Here is a 25,220-nt window from a genome sequence, read left to right on the forward strand (position 1 = left end):
CACATGGTGGCTCACTACTATCTGTAATGTGATTTAATGCCCTCTTCTGGCATACTGGTCTACATGAAAATAAAGCATTTATATAAAATAAATAAATAAAATAAAATCTTAAAAAATACTAAAATGCTTCATAGTTATAAGGCCCACATTAGCGTTTGTATTTCTGACAGAATGTCCTTTTCACTTTGTGCTTAGTCCTGAAGGCTCAGAATTTCGCATCTATTTGAAGAGTATGTACAAATCAGCATGTCCTGTTCAATATGCAGGCATAAGCTGTGCAGTGAAAGAGAATCAATGATCCCATGTACATGATGGAGTTACCACAAGGTAGCCCACAGGTGCACAAGTAACAGGGAGCACAGTCTAGAGTGTATGACTTCTGTATTGCACAAATAGCAACTAAGATGTAATTGTATTATACTAAGAAAAATAACAGCATATTAACTAGGATCAGGGCAGTGAAGTTCGATTTGAGAGAAACATGGATTCTTTTACAGAAGTAAAAGTATTTGGCTGGTTCTAGTACACAAAAAATTCAAGACGCTAAGACCATTTTAAGAGTAATATTATGACTAATCACAGAACATATAAATACCATTATGAAAATAAAAAGTCAGGGTCAGGACTCCATAACAGATTATCTCATAACTTTGAATAAATGTTTTCCAAATAGTGCAATCATTATTAATTTCCATTTCTATAGTCTTCCATAATCATATTTTGTCAATGGTAACAAAATATTACAAATTTTATCAAGCAGAAAATGAAAGATAAGTGAATTTGTACCTAAGTATAAAGCAGAGACCTGCCCCTAACATGTCCCACTGAAGGAGATGGAGGGAACAGGCAAGAAAGCCCTGTAAACTGCCCAGCCTCTTTCCATGCATACATGCATTCACTCCACAAACAACTCTATGACAGAATTTCTTCCCCACTTGCAATTATGAATGTGTTTATTTTTAATACATTGAGAAGGTTTATATAGTCTCTGTCCTTGAGAATAAATTTCTATTGCAAAGAGAATGAAAGAGCAAAGTGGGGAAGCTACATTTAGGATAATGTTGAACTACTGAATCAACAGTAGAAAATACTGCTTCTCCTTTCTTGTAAGGAAATAAATATGTCTAATGAACTTATAGTGGTCATAAGTGGTAGATGATCTACTTCCTGCAAAAGAGCTTATATGGCCAATTAGCCATTCCATCTCCATATTCTTGCAGCATTTTATGTTGGTCTAAATAGTATTGTAAGGATTATATAGATACTTTCCGTTAAGGCATACCAGGACCTGCCATATAGTGTTTAACTAAAACATTTCCATTTTCCAAAGTTGAATTTAGACAAAAGTTATTTTCAAACTTCCCTTCATTACCCTTACTTGATGTGCCCTCTCCTTTCTTTAAATTTCCACACATTTAGAATTTTCAACCTGCCTGAGGCATCTGTCAGTGTGGGCAGAATGCAGTTTTGAGTTTCCACTGAAGCAAGTTTCCAGTCACACTGCTACTTAGAAATGTGTGGTTTTTAGCAGTTTATTTAATCTTTCATGCCCTCATATCATACATTTTAAAATAGGCATGGAAGGACTGGGGGTGTAGCTTAGTGGTAGAACACTTTCTCACTATGCATGAAGCCTGAACTCTAACCGCAAACAGTACTGCCTTTAAAAAGACTAAATAATATGTTATGCTGTTGAATTTTTATTAAATTTTAGTTTCTCCCTACAATCTCTAATTTTCAGGAAATGCTGTTTAAATTTTTTGATTTAGACAAACATCAATAAAAATATATTCTACCAGCTAAGGTTTTGCCAGCATTTAATGGTTTAATGAAGAAGTCACTTAAAATCTCTTTGTTATTTTTCATATTGCCAGAACCTAATACTTGATAAAAGCAATATAAAGAAAATATTATTTGCTTTGGTTCACTGTTCTGTATTCAAATCCAGGAAACTAGTGTCAGATGCATGGTGTGGTTGGTAGTATTCTGTCCACTTCCAGGAAGAAGTGAATGATGAATTCTCTTTCTAAGAACACTTAGAGAACACCATTCTGTAAGAACAGTGATACCCACATAGAAAATCTATTATAGCAATGCCTAGAGTCTGATTCTATGAAAGAACTAAATATCATGAAGTCTACAATAAAGATTAATCTTCATATAATAACTTAGCTGACAGGGAAAGCCACCCAGATTTTATATACTATTAATTAACAGCACAGTGGAAGACACACAGTATCTCAATATATTTAAGAAGGAATCTCATTTTTTCATTTTTTTTCTTTTCAACTGATTTAATTCAATAGTATATGTGTACAGCATTTTAATTAACAATTCATAAGAAAAGTATTTACACTGTTTCTGTTACTATTACAACTAAAATATCAATAAACAAGGGTGATTAAGTACCATATATTAATCACCTATTATCTGTATAGCTGGCAAAGACACACCCACTCTCTGGGTTTTGCTTCACGCCATTGATTATTACCTCTGTGAGAGTTGAAGAAGCTCCCTGGATAATATGTACTGTTGTTATTGCTGTGGGCCTCAAAGAACTTGAATGTAAGACCATATTTTGGGAGAAACCAAATACTATAGACACATAACTTGGAGGAATAAAGCTGGTACTTAGCTAGCATCCTCTTTACTGAGGACAATCTCTCATAGTATTAGAAGGTTTTAAGCAGTCTACAAGGGGAAGTAAAATCAATACTGTACTCAGGTTTGAGTCCTATGAATGACAATAGTAACCTGTTTAGCTAGATATGCCAAAAGGTGGAATACGGGCACTTATATCTTGTGAATAAGCGCTAGTTGGACTCAGAGCTTGCTCATTAAGAAAAAATAGAGAGACAGCGAGAAGGTGAATCCAGATGACAGAAAAGTGGGGTGGTATTGAGAGGAGCAGAGGAGGGGAAAATAGTATTCAAGATACATTTTGTGTGATGGTTTAAAAAAAAGACAAAGAAAAATAAATTCATGCTTCCTCTCTAAACCTAGGCAACAACTTATAATTGGTGATGTTACAGCTCACAAAAAATATCCATATTTGCCAGTTTCATGAACCAGTATATTTTCTGAATTCATTGTAAATACTTATTATTATGCCCACAGGTAAGTGTATAAATCTCACTCCACATCTAAGGACCTTCTTATTTGAAACAGAGATCATTACTGAACTCCACAAGTGATCAAAATGTGTTGAGTCACTGATTACAAGGTTTATATCCAAAAATGATATATATTGAAAAAAACCCATATACCCAAGACTCAGATAACATCATCCAACAGGGGAAAAAAAGACTTGAGAACATAAGGAGGGTGTCTTTTTTGAGAGAGATTCCTATGTATATGGCAGGGGTTGCATGAGAAAGTCCAACTTATAAATGAAGAGTTATAAGTAATTAATGTCTGTCCGAGTTCTCCAGGGAGTAGCCTATTTCTGCAGGTCTCATCATGCCATAGACTCAAAAGATTTTACACAGAGAGAGATATATACAATATATGGCAATCTATCTACAATCTAACATCTATATCATCTATTAATCTACCACCTATCTATCTATCTAGCTAGCTACCTGTCATTTATCATCTATCTATGTGTCTGTCTCTATCTGATCGATCAGCTATATATCTATCATTTATCCATATAAAATATATATGTATGCAACAATGATAAACAATGATAATTCAAGAAGAATAGCCCATGAATTTGAGACAGATACTAAGAGGCATGGGAGTCAGGAGATAATGAATAGAAAATGGCACATGTATCAATTTCTCAAAAATCATGTAACTAAGAGGCAGTTATTTACTACACACATGTAATTCCAATGGGAAGGAGGTAGATATGACTGCCTAGGATTAATTCACAAAAGAATTTTTATAGTTCCTGAGGAAAAACAACAGAAGTTGACCTCTGATATCCACATATATCTACAAACTTCCATACAGATAACCAGTAACATTTGCACCAAAACACCAAAGAACACATGAAGAATGTACAATTTGTGCATTGTTAATGATGAATAATTTCAAATCATATACAAATTATTAGAAATTAAGATTGTGACTAATGGGACTATTTAGCCTAAATCCATTTATTAATAGAAAAAAAAACTGAAAACCCAAGGCTGAATCATGGTATTTTCTATTAACATCATATTTACCAAATTTATCATTTTTAGGATAACAAGAATGAGAGAAATATCCCACTAAGAGTTTTATAAGATATGAAATGTACATATAAGAATTCTCTGGATAGAACTTAATCCTTCTCAATAAAATACTTGGTATTATATCCAGGAAACATATATGTAGAGAATAGGATTTTATTTGGACTCGGGAGCTGGCAGAAGCAATTTTATATTTCAAGTAAAGATAGTGATAAAAGGCCCAAATGCCATATACAAAATTGTACACTTTGGAGCCATGAATTTTAACCATTATAAATATAGACAATGACTCAGTACACCAAAGAAAACAGAGACTGCACATACAGTAAATACAACTAGAATCGGTGCAATCTGAGATTAAAAAAAAAAAAAGTCCACATGAAAAAGGGGAAAATGAGAACCTACAGCAACAATATAGTATCAGACTCCATCAGCCATGGTCACAGGATCCAGTCTCCATTTGTGATGCATTGTAAACAGGTCCATAATGGCTGATCTCTCTTTCTGTGGGTAGCTTTTATGAAGACAGGGAGAAGAGAATGGCTTGCGTTCAACAGATTTGTTTACAAAGTAATCATGAAAGCAATGGATTTACAAGCTGCTGAATAAGAGGGCGGGAGGACTGTACATATTATCATAAAAGAGACTGGTTTCTCTCCTAATTTTTCTGTTTGAAAAGATTTCAATTTCTTTCTCTTGTTTACTTAGTGCAGATTTTACTTCTGATGCCAGATTTTCATCCCCTTTGCAACCATCCAGGACAATCATGCCAGGACCACTCCCATTCTTTTTTACTAAATGAGTCATGGATAACTCTCTTGGACACAGACCAATGGCATGCATGCAACATGTACAGCTGGTGCCAAGTTCCTTTCCAAATGTCTTTACCTCAGTGTTTTTGCCTTACTTTTGAGTTAAATACACTACCAACCTTGTAGTTTAAAGAAGATTTTGTTCAAAATAAACCAGTGATTATTTTTATTATATCATGTATCTCCTCTTTTATATTTTGGCCCAAAATTTTCAGTTAATCACAGTATTTACTGAAGTTTTAAAATTTCCTTAAAATTGACTATTGTAATGTGGTAATACTTTTTAGAATAATAAACTTTTAGAGGATACTTATATTCTACCTATATATTGCATGTGTTTTTCCTGAGTGGACAAAATTATCCAAAATTTACATTTAATATATAACATTTGTCTCATGTTTAATATATTTGTCTACTTTTAGAAAATGAGGTTTAATATGATTGGAATATTTTTCATTTTAGTAATCCTTATCTTTCTCTGAGCTACTTTTTAAAATTAATTTATTCATATTACCTCTCAATTGTTATCCCATCCATTGTATCCTCCCAATTTTTTAATGACTCAGTCACATAAATTACATCCCTTTCATGCTTACTTTTGAATTGTCACTCACATTTACTTTGACAATCATTGACAATGATTCTTTTTTAGATTTTTGTGGTAATTATTTTGTTTACTTGTCCAACACACAAATTCAAATGTTATATTAGTTATTTTTGAAGATAAAATGTAATTACATAATTTTCTTCATTTCTATTCCTCTGTCCAACCCTTCAAATGCACAACTCCTTTTCTATAAAATTCATGGCCTCTGTTTTATTACTGTTAAATACACACATGCATATTATTGTGTGCGTGTGCATTTCTAAATATATACTTATAATATGCTCAGTAATATAATATTGCTTGTATGAGTACAGCTTTTGGGTTGACCACTTGGCATTGGATAGCCAATTGCAATGTGCTTACCTCTGAAACACTACTTCTTTAGCTCTTAACATTTCTTAATTGTCTGTAATTCTTTGTCTTAGCTTGAGGCCCAGCTAGATATTTTCCTTCTATGTTGACATTTACCATGTTTGTGCTATGTTTGTTCAGGTTTTGTATAGAGCTATATTGATGAGAATTCTGAGAAACCAAAATCTTACAACAAACTTCCTGTTTTTTGGTCTCTTTCATTCTTTCTTCCCAATATTCTGTTATAATCTCTGAGCCTTAAGTGCAGGGATTATTAGGAGTGGAAATTACAGGTTCTGTTCCAAGATCCATGACTGCATATGGACTACTTGGGGATGATGACTGTGCTTTCTAAATCCTAGAGGAGGGAGGGAAAGGGGATGAGAGAGAGGTTGGGATCAGGAGGTGTTGAGGAAGGGGTTGGTAATTGGGATGTAAATAATTCAATCTGCAGAGCAAGCAGGTAATTTATATTGCTAATCCCACTACATAGGAATAGCTCTGAGACTGTCAGAGATATGAATGTAAATGTAGAAAGGCTCCTTGTTGGCCACAGATTCTCTGTGACGTATTACAAGAGGCCATTCTAAATGTGGCATGAAGGAAGACTTGCAGATGTCTTACTTCTGCTCCTACAATGAGCAAAGAATCAGTCTTAACTGCTCTGTGCATCCCACACACCTCATACAATTATAATGTTAGAACTGTATAGTGCTTTTGAGAAATTATGTTTTCAGAAGAAAAGAACACGACACAGGATGCTGGATCAGTCCTGACAAGATTCATTCCTCTCAGCATGCTGGACACTGACATCCTGCATGCTCCTTGCTCCTGCCCCAGACTCCTCTGTTGGTGTTACCCATCAGAATTAGACAGCTTCTCAGGCAGCATTGTAGAAAGCTTCTGATCCTATTTGGTCCAGCATTTCAATCAATCCACAAAGGGCTCCTATTAAGCCTGGAATCTCTCAATACCTAGAAACTGGACCACAAATGCAATCCTTGGCTTGCTTAAACATTTTCCCCATTTTTAGGCCCCTTCTAAGATATTACAGACTCCAATTCATCCTGAAAAACCTTAGAGAATGACATCATTCACTCTAAGGCGGCTTGGGTAGGTTTGTGTCTGTTCTCTTGGTCTACAAATGCTTATGTTCATCTGAAGTTAGTTATAAGTTATTATTTTTCTTTTAGAGGGAAAACTAGACTGAACTCTGAGATGTCTCTCTTCTTCTTTATCTTTCATCCATAAGTAGGGAGATCGGAGCTGAAATGAAAGAAAGGGGATACAGAAATATAGAGAGAGGATAGAACAAAAGGTTGATGGTTGAACGTACTACTTAACTCAAGACCTTAATGATACTCACAAAAAAAGGTTATCTCTAAGTCATTGGTATAGAAATTTGTAATTGGTGCAAATCATGGTCATGCTAAATATTAGTCTGGTTTTGTACAAGAATATATATCCTAAGTCAAACAGATAGATATGATTCTGTAGATATATACGGTAAAATAGATAACTAATATCTTCAAAGGCCTCAGAGACAACAGGACAAGTTAACTCCTGGCAACACCCAGCCGACCTCAGAGAAGATGATGAGCATCAAAGAACCTCCTTATGGACTTGGCTTCAAATGTGACAAACAAGCCACTGGGCAAAATGTCCTTGTTTTTGCCACAGACAGAATTCTGCCTAAAATGGCCAAGTTTAGATTCAGGCACAGTTGTGTCTGAACTCTGCCAAAACAGGTTAAGCAAGTCCTCAAGAGATCTGAACTTCTCAGTAGTGTCTCTAAAATACATTGTGTCTTCATCATTATGGATATACCATCTTCCTCTTGGGTGATAACCAAGATGATCACAATAGCCTATATTTTGTGGGTTTCTTGGACAACCATGACTAATAACTCAAAAGAATGATTTTCACTCCATTTGTTGGAGTTTTTCGTTGTTTAGAACGAAATTGTTAGCCTATCACTTTATATGTGAATATATACACAAACATATATATGGCATGTAATTAGAGATAAGTGGATATTTATTTTTTCTAGCTTTTCAGACATATTTAGTTTAATTTAACCTTCTACTTCCTTCTTTTGTAATAAATCGCTCTACCGTCTCTGATTAGTTTATCGTGTATTTCTGCCTTCTTGGTCTCCTCCCTATTGCTTTCTTTCCCTCAGGTTCCATTTTTACTTTTCTGGAGTTTTTTCAGGTTATATACTTAAATCTCATGATTTGGAGCTAGGAGTTACAAATAAAAGAGTTAATATTGATTTAGAATTATAAGTCATGATCCTAGTATAATATCACCAAAGGCATCATCACTGTGTATCTATGGTTGACTAAGTACTTTTATTTTGAGTAGAGGCTGTTGCTGACATGGAGATTTCATTCAGTGTGCAACCATTAAGAAGCTCTATAAGGATGAGGCACACGAGGACTGAGTATTGAAATATGGGTCTAAAAAGGCGACTTGAGGAGGCTTGCCATCTGAAACACTTTCTGATGGTTTAATCAAGTCAGTAATTAATTAAATAATTCTAGTTATCTTTCCTACATTGAGGGAAAATGCCAATGTAACATATATTGGCTAGAAGAGAAGGGATGCTTGTTTCAAGAAGATGTAAACTACTACTAAGTTTTTATTGATTAAATTATGTGCTAGTTGTTTATTGTTTTTGTTTTTGTTTTTTTTTCTTTTTGGTTTTGTAAGCTTGACATAGCTGGAGGTATTTGAAAATATGAACCACATTTGATAAAATATTTCATTAGTTTTGTCTGTAGAAAAGTCTATAAGAACTTTCATAATTAATGATTGATGTGGTAGGCACAATCCATTGTGGTCAATTCCAGACATGGCAGGTGGTGTTTAGTTGTACAAGAAAACATGCTGAGAAAACATGGGGGACACGCTAGTAATCAGCACTGTTTCATGATATCTGCTTCAGTACCTACCCCCTAATTCCTTCCTTGAGTGTCCTATTTTCTTTCAAGATATACTGTGATTAGAGTATGTAAGCTGAAACAAAAATGCCTCCCCAAATTGCATTTGGGCATGGTGTTTTATTACAGCAATAAAAGTTAGGGAGAAATGTATCATCTGGGACTGGAACATTGCCATGAGTGGGCCTCGGGGGGCAGGGGATGGATAGAAAAAGAGGAGAGATCAATAGGCCTTCCTTGACTGAGAAGCTCTAAGATGAGGTGAGGCTCAGGGGGAGCTGATAGTCTGATTTCAAGGGTTTACCAGTAACTGTCTCATGATCCAGCATTCTTAATTTCAGATATTTTTTGAATGACAGAGAAATTAAAGCATATGTTTTAAAAAAATACTTCTACATGAATAGTTATACCAGCTTTATCTTTAATTTTTCGAAAGTAGAAAGAAATCAATTTCCTATTGAGTTAAAAGAAAAAATAAGCTATGGCAGAATCATAAAGTAGATTATTTATCATCAGTTAAATAAATTAGGTATTGATGCATATAAAATATAAAAAAGAATCTCTTAATAATTATGCTGAGAAAAAAATCACACCATTTTTCTTCCAACAAAGGGTTCCTATTATGTGATGCAATTTACAATGAATTCTTACAAATGGAACCAGTGTTCTCTACCAAAATACCCCAGTATTTCCCTTGGATGAAGGAAGTTTGGAAGCACCAGGAGGAAAGGACTTCTAGAAACTGGAGAGCTGTGTGAGTGCTTGTTTAGGTCAGTGTCTCAGTTATGATAATGTTTCGTAAATATATCCTCTCAAAACTATTACACAGAAGTACAAAATTATGGAAGTATACATTTGTGCCTTGTAAATATATGTTCATTGTTTTATGTGTATGAACTATTAAGTAGCTATTTTGATTATTTGTTTGCTGTATGTTGTTGAATGGCAACCCCTAAATATTGAACAATGGATGATAAGTTATCCAAAATTGCACTTTAGTTTTTTTTATGTATAAAACTAAAGCTTTTAGCTTTTTTTTTTTTTTGAAAATCTCAAAGTAATTGTAACATTGTGTTGACCAGTTAAAGAATGGTGCCTTCTTGTTGCATAGATATACAATTTTTAAGTCCAAACTTTAATGCACAAAACAAAACAAAACAAAGAACACAGAGCTCTCTATGTAAGCTGTAGAAAGATAAATCTGTACACCAAACCAGGCACAAAATCCTCCACCTACAATCTGCTCTTCCTACAAGATATGCTGGGGGAATGGGGGGAGAAGATGTAAGAGTGACCAAACGTTTTTTCTTGTTTAACTTCAAGCCCACAGTATGAAAGGCAGCGCATGACTTACATTTCCTGCATGGGCAGCAGATAGACAGACATTGGATAGCCCAGGTCTCTGGGCTATAACCAAACACCACTCACAGAAATAAATGAAATCATCTCTACTGGCATTCTGCTATACTCATAGACCAGTGACTTTTCTAGTTGTCTTTAGAGAGGTTTCCTTCTGCAGTATATGTGAACAGGTGCGGAGACCTTCTGCCAGATACTGTGTGGAAAGAGAGTCTAAACTGGAGGACTCTATCAAGGAACCCTGCAGAAGACATGGAGGAAAAACTGTAAGAGGGAGAAGGGATGGAGGACACCAGAGAAACATGGCCACTGAATCAAGGAAAAGAGGCACATGTGGACTCACAGAAACTGAAAGGATTAGAATGGGGCCTGCATGGATCTGTACCAGGTCCGCTGCGTTTATGTTATGGCTGTTACACTGGTGTTCTTGTCAGACTCCTAACAGTGGGAGGGCTATTGACTTGTTGTATTATACCTTATTTTGTCCTGTTTGGTTGTTGTCTCTTAGAGGCCTGCCCTTTTCTGAAGAGCAAATATGAGGGAGTGATCTGGGTAACGTGCGAGATGAGGGAAAAAGTTAGCAGGAGTGGAGGGAGGGGAAACTGTGTTGGGTTGTATTGTATGAGGGTAGAATCTACTTTTCATTAAGTCCATCTGCAGTTATTGAAGAGTGTACCTTCAAACAACTACTCATCATTGAAATTACATCCAACATTCACTTCTACAGCACTTATCCACCAAATATTTCAACGAGGTTCTCATAATAATATTATAATATCAAGTCATTACGGCATTATGGTCTGTTCACTTTTCATTTATTTACACTAGTTTTCAAGTGATTAATAAATTGGAATAATATAAATATGTGAGTTATTGTGTGTACAAACTTTTTGAGCTGAGTTATTAACTAATATGCAAAGTAAAAGGTACATGTCATATACAAATAAATATAAGTAGATAAAATATACATGTAGTATGTATAACAGGTACATAGCATATGCAGACAGTATATATAACAAGCATATAATATATACATAAATAAGATGTAACAATTATATAACATAAACATATAATATAATTTATAGTATATAATATATATGTTCTCATTTGCCCTGGACCTCACCATTTCTTTTGCTAGCCTTCTTTCCTTCACCCCCATACTCTTCTTATCTTTTATGTATAACACAATTTTTCAGGATAACGTTGGTCACCTGGGTGACACAGTCTTCATCTGACTTGTTCAGTATCATGTCACATGTGGTGCTCCGCATTGCCATCCCTACTGGGTTTGAGAAAAGTCTGACATTAATGAGGATGGATTAATGTTTTTTGCCCATAGGAATATAAAAGCTAGACAAATTGTTTCGAGTTCTGTGTATAAGTAATTCACCAATTTCCCCACATATGTTGAAGCATTTGATTATGTTAATATATGCTTATGAATATTTCTTTTCTACCCAGAGTTAAAATTGATGGTGCCTTGTGTACTCTGCCACATGAATTATTTCCGTTTGGCTTGTTGGAATTCCGCCAGGGACCCCTCCCTTCTACCATTCTCCATGTCACTTCCCTTGAGTCCTTTCTTACTCGCTGTCATAGCAAAATATGAACTATCCATTTTATATTTTATCACAAGCTCCTAACTCAAATATTTATGCAAGACATTTGTACCTTTCCATGACTAATGGAATTAGGAATGAAGTGGAAGTGCTTAGTGTCCTTGCTGCTATGGAGGTATCATTATTCTGGGGACTTTCAGTAAGCAGGGCAAATAAATAGAAAGCATATAATGATCCTGGACAAATGTTTCTGTAAATCTTTGAGTGAGGTTGCTTATAGCTTTGAATGATCATGCATAATGGTTTCATAAACACTCAGATGATAATTTTGTGTTATTAAATCATCCCATAAATTATTAAAATTGTAAGTTTGGTGGAATATATTGTATAAATAAGCATGATTTTTAAGACAGGACTAAATCCTTTTTCCAAATGGTTGTATCACTAAGAATTCTTACAGGAAGTAGATGAAGGAAATCTTCTTTGATATTCTTGTCACAATTAGTATGCTAGTTTGGGAGCTTTCATATTTCTTCTGAAACAAGATATCACTCTGTGGCCTTGGCTGGCGTGGAGTTTGCTGGCTATGTAGGTGTAGCTGCCCTAAATCTCACAGATATCATATGCCTTTGCCTCCTGAACGCTGAGATTAAAATGGGTGCTACCACATCTGGCTGTATAATTTAGTTGTCTGTCCTTATTTTTTCCATCATTGTTTAGATTTGTATTTATTCATGACACATCTTTTTCCATTTACTTATTAACTACACTTATTATTTTCACACTTTTGCAACTTGACTTTTCATAAATTTTACTTGCTTTTAATTATCTTATTCCCTTGTTACTACCTTTTTTTCACATTGCATGCAAGTTTTATATCAAATTGTTCTTTTGCAAACACTTTCTTAAGTTTATAGCATCCCTTTTGATTGTTTTAATAATGTTTTAGGCAGAACAGAACCTTCATTTCATTGTCAGATGCTGCACTGAGGAGTTTCAGCCAGCATGAGATTTCTTGTCCTTCCATATTGCCTGACAGCATTTCATACAGCTGGGACTCCTCATACTACACCATTGCAAACCATTCTCCTGCTGCTTGGTTTAATTTCTTGTTTTGATTATCATGGCCCATTGCTAATTTTCACAGTTGGAGGTCATAGAAAACAACTGACCTGGAATTGATATTAAAAGTGATTAAGGGCTATGAAGGCTGAAATTCAGGAGTGGAAATTGCACAGCAGAAAGGCAAGTATAATGCAGCCCTGGTGCACTAATGAAGAATAAGAACAAAGAATGAAAGATTTCAGGATTATCCACTGAAGTCAATGAGAGATGGGAATCTTGTAAAAGCCTTAACTTATGAGAAGGCTCATTACTAGCCACATAAAGATGACTAAAACAAATACAAAATTTTTCTTTTGTGTTTAAAGATAAGGCTGGACCTAACTAAAATATCAAATTAATACTTATTGTTTTTAATGAGTCATTTACAATATAGGGGGAAATATATTACTAATGTGAATATGTTAAGGCAGGTGAAAATCTTTTGGAAATTCTAAACTAATTGCTGAACAAGATGGCTTCCTTAGAAATCATGTACACTACTCTTTTACATATGATTACAGAAGTATAAAATTCACTCATTATGCAATATTCAGAATGTATTGACTCCTTAGGTTTTAAATCCAAACTTTGGGCACTTTCTTCATGGTTCATATTTTCTGTTTGCTTGTTTGTATCCACAATTTAATCAAAAAGTTCTATGTCATGTAGAAGTATCTTATCTTTTATTCCACAATTTTGGTAGTTTTAGTTTTATAACCATGTTGAATTTATCTATTTCCCATATGAATGTACAATTATTTCTAGCAACAATTAAAATTTGTTTTTAAATAATTTATTCAGATTATATCTATACTGTTGTCCCTTCACTTTTATCTTCCCTTTCCCTCCCTCTTCCACCCTATTCCCTTCTCCTAGGCCTGTGACAGAGGGGGACCTCCTCCCCCACAATTTGATTACAGCCTATCAGGTCTCATCCTGGTAGCCTGCTTCCCCTTCCTCTGAGTGCCACCAGGCCTCAAGCAACATTTTTAAAGAAGGCTTAACATTTATATAATGCCTAATTGTTTCATGGTCCTTCTTGCTGTATGTCATTTATTTTATTTATATATATATATATATATATATATGTATATATATATGTGTGTGTGTGTGTGTGTGTGTGTGTAATAATATAAATATACATGTAAAAGTAAAAAGAAAAGAAAAGAAAGCCTTACTTCCTCAATGAATTCCCTTTGCTGTTTTGTATGAAATCAATTGTCTGAATGAATGTGGACTAATTTGTATGCTAGATTCTGTTTCATACATCAAGCTTATGAAATTTTAACAAAATAATATTGATTCAATAATTATAGCAGTAGCATACATCTTGAATTTGACCATGTGAGAAATCTTATTGAGGTATTTACTCTTACTTCTTTATATGCATGCTTATAAAACCTTTTCTGTTTATGTTCCAACAGCTTTCTATGGCTTTAAATGATAATGTTGTTAACTTGTTAGGAATTCACATGTTTACAAACAATGCTGAAAATATTTAGAATGAGCACCTGGAATTACTCCAAATGCATTTACTTTTCACTTTATTTTTCTAACCTCATCTATGCATACACACACACACACACACACACACACACACACACACACACACACACACACACAAATACCTTAGACAGGAAATTGGCAGAAAATAATACATTAAAATTTCTCTAGTTGCACTTGAAAGAATATGATGTCACCCAAAGAAAGCTCTTAATCAAGTCTAGAAAAATGTTTTGCCTTTTGATTTTGGCTCTTTAGTTCTATTTGAAGGGTAAGGTGTGACAAGATACCTTCTATTTTTGAACCATGGTAAAAGATGAAGACTTAATCATCTTTTATTATTATATCTTTTAATATTTTACTTCACATGCTGCCTACTTAGTTTTCTATTTTTTTCTCAAAAACATGCTAATTGTTTAGTAATGGATGAACATTTTTTGGTCTTGACTTAGGAACATCCAAATTACTGCAAACTTCTGTTCTACTGAGGAAAGACTTTGTTACATGTGCCTTTATTTGTGTGGTTTGTTCTGGAAAGACTTTGTTACATGTGCCTTTATTTGTATGGTTTGTTCTGGAAAGACTTTGTTACATGTGCCTTTATTTGTGTGGTTTGTTCTGGAAAGACTTTGTTACATGTGCCTTTATGTGTGTGGTTTGTTCTGGAAAGACTTTGTTACATGTGCCTTTATGTATGTGGTTAGTTCTGGAAAGACTTTGTTACATGTGCCTTTATGTGTGTGGTTTGTTCTGGAAAGACTTTGTTACACGTGCCTTTATGTATGTGGTTAGTTCTGGAAAGACTTTGTTACATGTGCCTTTATGTGTGTGGTTTGTTCTGGAAAGACTTTGTTACACGTGCCTTTATTTGTGTGGTTTGTTCTTTTCATTACTACTCAATTTCCTGAGACTTCTGTCAAACAATCAAGAAGGCAGCAGTATCACAGCTTTTCTTTTCTTTTTTTTTTTTACATTAACTCAGTATTTTTTTTATTATTATTAATTTATTCTTGTTACATCTCAATGTTTATCCCATCCCTTGTATCCTCTCATTGCTCCCCCCCCCATTTTCCCATTATTCCCCTCCCCTATGACTGTTCCTGAGGGGGATTACCTCCCCCTATATATTCTCATAGGGTATCAAGTCTCTTCTTGGCTACCTGCTGTCCTTCCTCTGAGTGCCACCAGGTCTCCCCCTCCAGGGGACATGGTCAAATGTGAGGCACCAGAGTACGTGAGAAAGTCATATCACACTCTCCACTCAACTGTGGAGAATATTCTGACCATTGGCTAGATCTGGGAAGGGGTTTAAAGTTTACCTCCTGTATTGTCCTTGGCTGGTGCCTTAGTTTGAGCGGGACCCCTGGGCCCAAATCTGCCTATCATATTGTTCTACTTGTAGATTTCTAGGACCCTCTGTATCCTTTTATTTTGCTATTCTCCCATGCATCTCTCATTTAGAGTCCCAATAGGATGCCTTCCCCTCTGTCCCAGTTTCCTGGTAAGTGAAGGCTTTCGTGGGACATGCCCCTTGGGCTAGTATGCAGATAAATGGATTGAGCTAGAAATGATCATAATGAGTGAGTTAACCCAGGAGCAGAAAGAATCAAATGGTATATACTCACAGCTTTTCATTAACTCTTTTCTCCTGTCCAAGGTGCCTGATTTAACAGTAGATACAAAATGGAAGCATGATCAAGCAGAAAAGGAATGAATGTAACCTTCGGTAGAATGGAGATTTCCCATTTGTCATAATATTTTAGGCTAGGTAAACTGGGAGCTTCAATACAAGAGAGAACAAACTCAGTATGAGGAATGGTGAGAGCAAAACGAGTGACTGGCCAACCAAGAACCTGATGAAATGAGTTAAGACAAGAATTCCTTTTGAGCATCAGACAGCATCTTTCCTTGGACTCTTAGAGGAGGCTCTTTCAATAATGTTAACTGAAACAGAATTGGAAGGTTAAAACCTACTTGGTTTATATATGATGCTGTGTAAATATTACCATTGACAACATGTTTCTTGCAATCATATCAAACATATTTAGAATATTAATATCATTTTTTCTTGTAATTATAGAAGCATTTTTACCTGGTGATATTTATGAGCATCATATCAAACAAAAAATGACTCGGGACAATAGTTATGACAGCATTGGCATATTTTAGAGGACTGTGTCTTGTGCATTGCAGATGACATAATACTTTATAAACTTGTAAATTATTCAAGGCTGATGTAACTTCATGAGGAGTATTAGAATAATAATATTCCTGACAAAAGGTTTAGTAAAGATTGATGGCATATAATATTTATTTCCACAACTTCAATTATCTTGAGGTTCTCAATTATGAAATCTATTTACATCTCAGGTGACATGTACTTTACTGAACTACTTTGATGTTTTTTATTGATAGAAACATTGATTTTTCCAGAATGATATACAACAAAGTTTCAAGTTCAGGCAGCAGCTATTTCTACACTTCTTGTTAATTCCGTGAGGAGGCAGAATGAGGACAGGACGTATATAGTGGAGTGGGAGGCTGTTAGCACACCCTCCTGTCTTCTCAGTCCATCTAGGTGATCCAGATGATCTCATTTCCTATGCTCCATTTCTCTTGCTTCTAATTAAGTGGAATATGACTCCCAGTGGTATTTGAATTTAATTACAAAAGTCACAGAATTGATAATTATTACCTGCAGAAATTAAGAGTAAATGATACCAGAGGCCTTGTCTCTACAGCTCTACCCTTCCATCATTATAGACTCATGTGGAGATTTAGCAACATTCTCATAATTTTTTAAAAGTTGGCCAAATCTTAGATCTTAAAGACAGTATTCTTTTATTGAAAGTAGAAAGTTCTACCAGATCCAGAACTGTCCCTCATTTTCCTTAAGATTACTCTAAAATATAGTTCAAATACTAGGTGGCTGATATGGCATCATAATAATATGTTTTCTAAAATCATCTCTATTGTTATGCCTAAAATTATGTTTAAAACATTTGTTTTATAATATATAGAATAAATTAAATAGATTAGTGAGTTTAAAGTAAAATTAGAGAGGTATTGGACTTCCCATAACTTTTTTACATATCTGTTCCACTCGGTGCTTTTGTACATTGATAATTTTTTTCTTCTTTTTTTAAGCTTTCCTTTTGTGGTAAAAATGTCCTGGGAAAATTATTAATAATAAAATTGTCATTTCTTTATGTTGTTATTATTGCCAAATACATTTTAGTCTTGGAAAAAATGAAGACAATTGGTATCAATAACATATCTAGATAGAATCTCTTACTGCAATTTTATAAACATTTTAAAAAAATCTCTTCATAGATTTGTTGTTGGGTTTGTTACCTATTCTCCTCACGTTTGTTAATTAGTGGTAACAACATCAGGGGCTAGGCCTCAGCTCCCAGGGCATGGCTGTGTGCTTTAATTGTTTCCCTCTATTGGAAAATATAAAATAAGTATACAAACAGCATACACAAAATATCTTCCGGTTAGATATCCTTCACAGAATACCTTCTTCTATCATGAGGTGCATGCCCCACCAAAGTGAACGGCGCCAGATCTCTTATTACTCTTTGCCCTTATGTTTCAGGTGGCTTTGCCTCCTGTCTCTGGAAATACTCCTCACATTCCATGGCCTGTCACCATTATCTGGTATCAGATGACCAGGGCCTGCATCTTTTCCAATCTCTCTGCCTTCTCTGTAGTGATATTTCCTGCGCCTTAGGCTTGGGGTTATGTTGTAGATGGATCAGCTTGGGTTGAACATTGCACAATTACTGATGTTCTGCATTTTCACAAGTTGTTGATCTCTGTAATGGTCTCCATCTGTTACAAAAAGAGGCCTCTTTTATAAGGGGTGAGAGCTACATTTATCTGTGGGTATAAGGATAAGCATTTAGAAAACCGTTAGAAATTATATTGGTTTGGGAAAATGGCATTCTTGACCTCAGATGCAGCTTTGAGCACAGACTTATCTGTTTTGCTAGGAAAGGAAACTCTTTTGTAGAAATCTCATTATTCCAGTACTTTTGAATGTCCTAAATCATCCTTAGTTATTTATATTGAGTTTATAATCTTACTGACTCAGTAAAAGAGTTCAAGAAAATGAAATAGACTTAGTACAACAATGCGGCTTGAATCAGAAAGGAAATGGATGCGTTGTTCTGTCAAATCCCATTGCAGCAATAGCTCCGCCAATTTATTTGAAAAATGCACAGGCCTGGATTTCTAGCATCACTTAACAGCTGGGGAAAACAAAGTGTATACAGTGAGATACAAATCTTCCATATCATTAGTTCGATGTATTTCTGCATAGAAGCTTTTCAAAGTCTAGAAGCATATATTGGAACCATGCTGTTCCAAAATAGGAACAAAATCTATGAGCTATAAGCTAAAAGCTGTCACTGCTTAGAAATATTGTTTAGAGTCTCATCGCAAAAAAATCTGATGGGCTCAGTTTTTTCATATTCATCTAAATTATATTAGCATGGCCTTTTCAAGCCAACTTGAAGTGTGTTAATTGTGTTTGTGCCTCTGCGTCTCAACTTGGATAAAATAAGCCAATCATTTCTTACTTAAAATTTTTCTGACTGAGGATATGACAGCATGATCTATTACTTACAAAAATTAAAGAAGAAAAACAACTAGAATGCTACAGCAAATGCAATAAGTCACCTGAGGAGGACAAAATAAGCAATATCTGTATTTTGCTTTAAAAACTAACAATCCTGTTATCAAAATTAAACAAAATAAAAAGTGAAGACATATTCAACAATACTTTAAAAAATGATTTTGTGTGTGAGCTTTTTTCTTTAATGTATGAATATGCAAATGTATGATGCCTTGTACCTTTGGAGGCAAGAAGATGGTGTCCTAGAGTTTTGGATGGTTGTGAGCCATTGTGAGGTGCTAAGAACTGAGCTCCGTTCCTGTGTAGTATTAGCAAATGCTCATCAATACTGAGCCATTTCCTCAGGAACTCATTACCTCTTTTTGATGCTATAATGCCCCTGTTTCTCATCTCATACACATATATGATACATCAAAAATAATACTAGTAAAATGAAATGAATATTTAACAATCTTAATTGGTTAAGGTGGAAAGTATATTCTGCAGAGTGTATCTTACAGGACATAAAATATGTTTGGCTAGTACTATAAACCTTTTTTAAATGTACTGATTTATTTATTCTCTTTATATCCTGATAATATTCCCCTCTCTTCTCCCCTGCTGCTTCCACCCTTTTCCATCAACACTCTATCTCCCACACCTCAGAAAATGGGAGTCCCCTCCATCTTCCAACACAGCTCATCAAGTTGCATTAAGTTCTATCAATTTTAAGGCTGAACTTGCCAGAGTGGAAACAATTCCTGAGTCCCAGAGACCATATTGTCATCTGTAGCATCCTTTTTCACTTGCAAGTGGTTGAAAAACAGGAGCCATATTGACACAATAAAATCACAAGGTGCAATTTAGTATACACCAAAGAAAAGATAAAAGTCAGGGAAGCCTCTAGGTTGCAAGTGAAAAGGAATTAAGAATTGAAGTGTTGCTTCATTTAGGACAGTAGTGTAGATGGCACTCTTTTTATTTATTTTTTTAAATAAATGGAGATGAAGAGTATCTGGGATAATTTTAGGGAGTGCAAACCATGAAAACCATATATTGTGTGAGAAAATATTTTCATTAAAGAAATATACATGAGTATCAGGGCTAAGACAAGGCATGTGAGATGCTTGACTGACCTAATTATTCCTTACCAAGGAAACATATGCCAGGGGTATGGTACATTTTAATGTAATGGAGGACAAACATTACAAACTCAGAGAAAACTAAAACTATAAAAAATTCACCTATATTTGCATACTAGCCCAAGGGACATGTCCCACGAAAGCCTTCACTTACCAGGAAACTGGGACAGAGGGGAGGACATCCAATTGGGACTCTAGATGAGAGAAGCATGGGAGAATAGCAAAGTAGAAGGATCCAGAAGGTCCTAGAAACCTACAAGTAGAACATTATGAAAGGCAGATTTGGGCCGAGGGGTCCCACTCAAACTAAGGCACCAGCCAAGGACAATACAGGCGGGAAACTTTAAACCTCTACCCAGATCTAGCCAACGGTCAGAACATTCTCCACAGTTGAGTGGAGAGTGGGGTATGACTTTTACACGAACTCTGGTGCCCCATATTTGACCATGTCCCCTGGAGGGGGAGACCTGGTGGCACTCAGAGGAAGGATAGCAGGTTACCAAGAAGAGACTTGATACCCTATGAACATATACAGGGGGAGGAGTTCCCCCTCAGGAACAGTCATAGGGGAGGGGAATAAGGGGAAAATGGGAGAGAGGTAAGAATGAGAGGATACAAGGGATGGGAAAACCATTGAGATTTAACAAGAATAAATTAATAAAAAAATAAAAAAAGTTTCTTAGGATACATTTTCTTACAAATTATGAATGTACATATAAATAGCAAGTGAGGATTTATGAATAAACTGTTACCTTTTTGGAGGCTTTCTTTTAAATCTGACAAAAAGAGTCACCAATATAGGATAAAATTGAAATAAATAATTATATCTCCTGAGCACATGTCATTAGCCATAAATGCATTTTTCTTGTATCAGTTTGATTCAGCAAAGGTGTTGTGGTGTATACTTTTAATACCAGCACTTGGGAGGTAGATGCAGACAGATTTCTGTGGGTTTCTCTACCTAGGGAGTTTCAGGACAGTCAAAGTTACACAGTAACACCTGTTTCAGAACAAAGCAAAACCAACAAGGAAACTCAGATAATATGAATAAACATAGTTATTATTACCCTGTATGGTCATCAGATACTATTCATGTAGGCTAGACAGAGTGGATAAATATTAAATTGATGGGACTAATGGGCTTACACTATTCTCTTTTGAGATTGCCATGGGAATTTATTATATACATAGAAACTAAGAATCAAATATCCATAATGAAAATTGATAGGATGTTTTGTGATTTGAATTTTATTTTTAAATAAAGCTTGATGTTAAAATAGTAGTTTATTGTAAAACAGAACTACATATACTCAATTGACCATGCAGGGTCTTAAAAGGCTAGAATATTATTATTAAGTATTGTAGTATTTAGTAAAACAGATATGTAGAAATAATTCAAATGATCATCTAATGATAAATTATTAATTAAAATGACGTATTCTATACAATGGGACACTATGTTGAAGGACTTCAAAGGCATGCTAAAACATGAGTAATGATTAGGAATGTTTAGAAAAATGTGCAATGTTAGAAAAACTAAACAGTCAAAGAGATTCTGTATTCCATGATACTATTTAGGTGAAATATACTGAAAATAATCTTTTTATTTCTCTATTTTTTACAATTATAAAATACTCCGTAAAAGAAGATTAAGGAAGGAAAAATGATTTGGACACACAGGATCCAGACCATTTTTTAGTACAAATTTCTTGATAACACAACCTTAAGGCTGGTGGTCACATTATATTGGCAATCAGAAATTTAAAAAGAAAAAAACCTTGTCCTCAACTTGATTTTATTTTTTATTCATTATAGGACCCCAGTAAATGGAATGTTTAGGCCCGGAACTACAGTGGCCTCTGTACTTCGGTGAACCTATTGTGAAGTAGTCCTCACAAGGATGCCCAGAGGCTAATCCAACGTAGACAATCTCCTTTGAGTGTATTTGAAGCTGTCTTTCAGTGACTTCTAGGATGTGTCACGTTGATAGTTAACATTAACCATCAATGAGAAAGATAGAATATTAGTTAGTGGTTTTTGAAATGATCATTTATTCTTTGATAATGGTAACACTTATAAAATATCTATGACTATTCTAAAAGATTGAGTTATTAACTTGCAACTTGAATGAGTGATTTTATTAGTATTATCTCATAAAATAAGTGTTACTACAGAGAGCTTTACGTACGCACATACATCACACACACACACACACACACACACACATACACACACACACACATACACACACACACTACACAAGGCATTTGTATACCAAAGGACTACATTCCAAAATTTTTTGTGAAAACCAATAGATCTTGTCTAGTACACATTAGTAAGCTATGCTTTTTCTTTGAGTAAGGTAATATAAACACTATATGCACATTTTGCTCACTTCAGACCAATGGTATTGAGGTGGCTAATGACTCTCGCTGCACACTTGCTCACTACATGTTACCAGGTGCAAGAAGGACTATAATATCAGCTTTATGGCTGGTATTACACATGTACTGTGAGACTGACTATAACTTCTTCATTTTTTCCCATAAAATCTGCAGGATATAATCTCTCCAAAAGGAAAAAGGAAACTATTTAGCTATTATAGCTTCTATACAGTTTTTATCCTCAAGTCTCTGAAAGTCTAGATTTAGGCTAAATGCATCATTAATCTTTAACATACCCACCTAAGAATTCAATTAAAGTCAAACAGAATAATGAGTGTTATCACAAAGGCTTCAAAGTAGCATATTCAAGAAAACATTCAACTTTTCCATATGCTGCATAATTACACTCACCCACCAACTTGCACAGTGCCTAACCTAGAAAAAAGTTAACTCTTTGATGAATAAGAAATAGGATAATTGCTGCTTGTGAGAAGATCCATTGACCATTGAATAGCTCATACGGTTAGATTTTCTGATGCACCAATTGTACTGTGGCATTATGTTACTGCCATATTTCTTCTGAACTCTCATTTTGTTTACTTAAATCTTGAATTTGGATGCAAACATGCTGTTTAAAAGTTGCACCAGCCAAGAACAATACAGGCGGTAAACTTTAAACCCCTACCCAGATCTAGCCAATGGACGGAAGATTCTCCACAGTTGAGTGGAGAGTGGGGTATGACTTTCACACGAACTCTAGTGCCTCATATTTGACCATGTCCCCTGGAGGGGGAGACCTGGTGTCACTCAGAGGAAGGACAGCGGGTTACCAAGAAGAGACTTGATACCCTATGAGCATATACAGGGGGAGGAAGTCCCCCTCAGGAACAACATAGGGGAGAGGAATAAGGGAAAAATGGGAGGGAGGGAAGAATGGGAGGATACAAGTGATAGGATAATCATTGAGATGTAACAAGAATAAATTAATAAAAAATAAAAAAGTTGAAAACTATTGATAAATTCTTAGCTGCTAAAGAAATCAATTTCTTGTACACCTGAGTGAGACAATATAAAGAATTCTTATTATTCAATAACATAAAAAGACAAATGGCACATTTTCTCTTTTATTTGTAGATATCAGCATTGAATCACTGCCTTTTAGAGCATTACATGAAATAACTGCAGCATTGAGGAAAGTCGCAGGAGACCTTTGAAGCAAAGTTGGGAGGAGAGAGTTCCAGAAAAGTGACTAAGAGACAAGGATACAATAAAGGGAAAGGAAGCACATGGGAGAGACCAAAATGTAATAGAGGCTATACTGACAGAGTTACAGAAGTTAAGTATACTAAGAATATTTGAAATACTCACATTGAAACCTTATAAGTTTAACACACACACACACAGAGGGGGGAAATCATATATGGTGTTATGTCAAACATAGTGAAAATGCTCCCCCCAGAAGTCATAAAATAACAAAAATGCCAGATTAAAAAAAATGTCCTTCATGATGTGTATCAAAGGAATACAAGATCTCAGCATCTACATCTATTTTCCAGTGTTTTTGCTTGTGTTTCAGAACTTGAAGGCCAGACCATATTGCTGATGACACCAAGCACTTCAATGAATGTGGAGAAATCAAGCTGAATGTAAAGCATGCTCCCCGAGTAATGCCTTTCATAATTACTGAAGGTGCTGTGCCTGATTCCAAAGAAGAAAAGTAAACAATACCTAGCACAGTGAAAGGCTTAAACATCCTATAGGAAACCATCAACTGTTTAACTAAACTCAAGTCTACCTCCATAAGAGAGTCTCACGACCTGCCACTCCTCCCTCAGTTGGCATAACAGTTGGCAAGGCTGTCCTGAGTGACTTGTGGTGTTCTTTTAGCATCTCTGCCAAGAAAAAAGTGGTTCAGCAGCTCTGGTTGGAGGCTGGGCTCAACTGTGTCAAGGTTTTCCAGACAGCTGCAGGCTTGGAAAAATTCTGTCTCTAGAATGCTCAACATGAACCTCTGCTGACTGGAGCGTCTTCAAGTACAAATCACTTTAGACCTCAGAAATTCTGTTCCTTCTTGTAGTCACACCAATGAATATTCAGGAGATCTAAATTTGAAGTCTTTATAAAAAAAGCCTTTTTATAACATGCACTATATTATACAATCTTCTACTCCTCAGGTCTTAACAGCTACCTCTCTGTACTTTCATTGAATTCTGTTTGACAAGGTTTAACTATTTTATATAAATTGCCTGTAACATATGATAAAACACCATACTGAGAGATATATGAGAGAGAGAGAGAGAGAGAGAGACAGACAGAGACACAGAGACACAGAGACACAGACACAGACACAGACACAGACAGAGAATTCATGCCTGTTCTTGCAAACCTAACTCAATGCTTATAACCAGAATGATCATAGTTTTCCCTAGTGGAGAAATTACTGGTAAAATGGACCTAAGTCACTATAGCTTCCAATTACATTCAAAACAATTTCCTTAATACTGACAGTAAGCATAGTTCTCATCCATTATCAAAGAAGATTATTTTTTAGAACATAGAAGCTACTACAGAGTTCCACACCAAACAAAATGCAGATAAGTCCTTGTGAGAATTTCAATTATAATTACTACACATATATGTAATGTACATTACTAC

At 35.1% G+C, this 25,220-nt stretch overlaps 1 pseudogene; it reads left to right on the forward strand.

Annotated features, from left to right (window-relative positions):
* LOC127193020 (guanine nucleotide-binding protein G(I)/G(S)/G(O) subunit gamma-5-like) overlaps positions 1–24,642 on the forward strand; it is a 171,286-nt pseudogene extending 146,644 nt beyond the window's left edge.
* The last annotated feature ends 578 nt before the right edge of the window (positions 24,643–25,220 follow it).

This window comes from Acomys russatus, chromosome 8, assembly GCF_903995435.1.
Source record: "Acomys russatus chromosome 8, mAcoRus1.1, whole genome shotgun sequence".
Taxonomy (NCBI): Eukaryota; Metazoa; Chordata; class Mammalia; order Rodentia; family Muridae; genus Acomys; species Acomys russatus.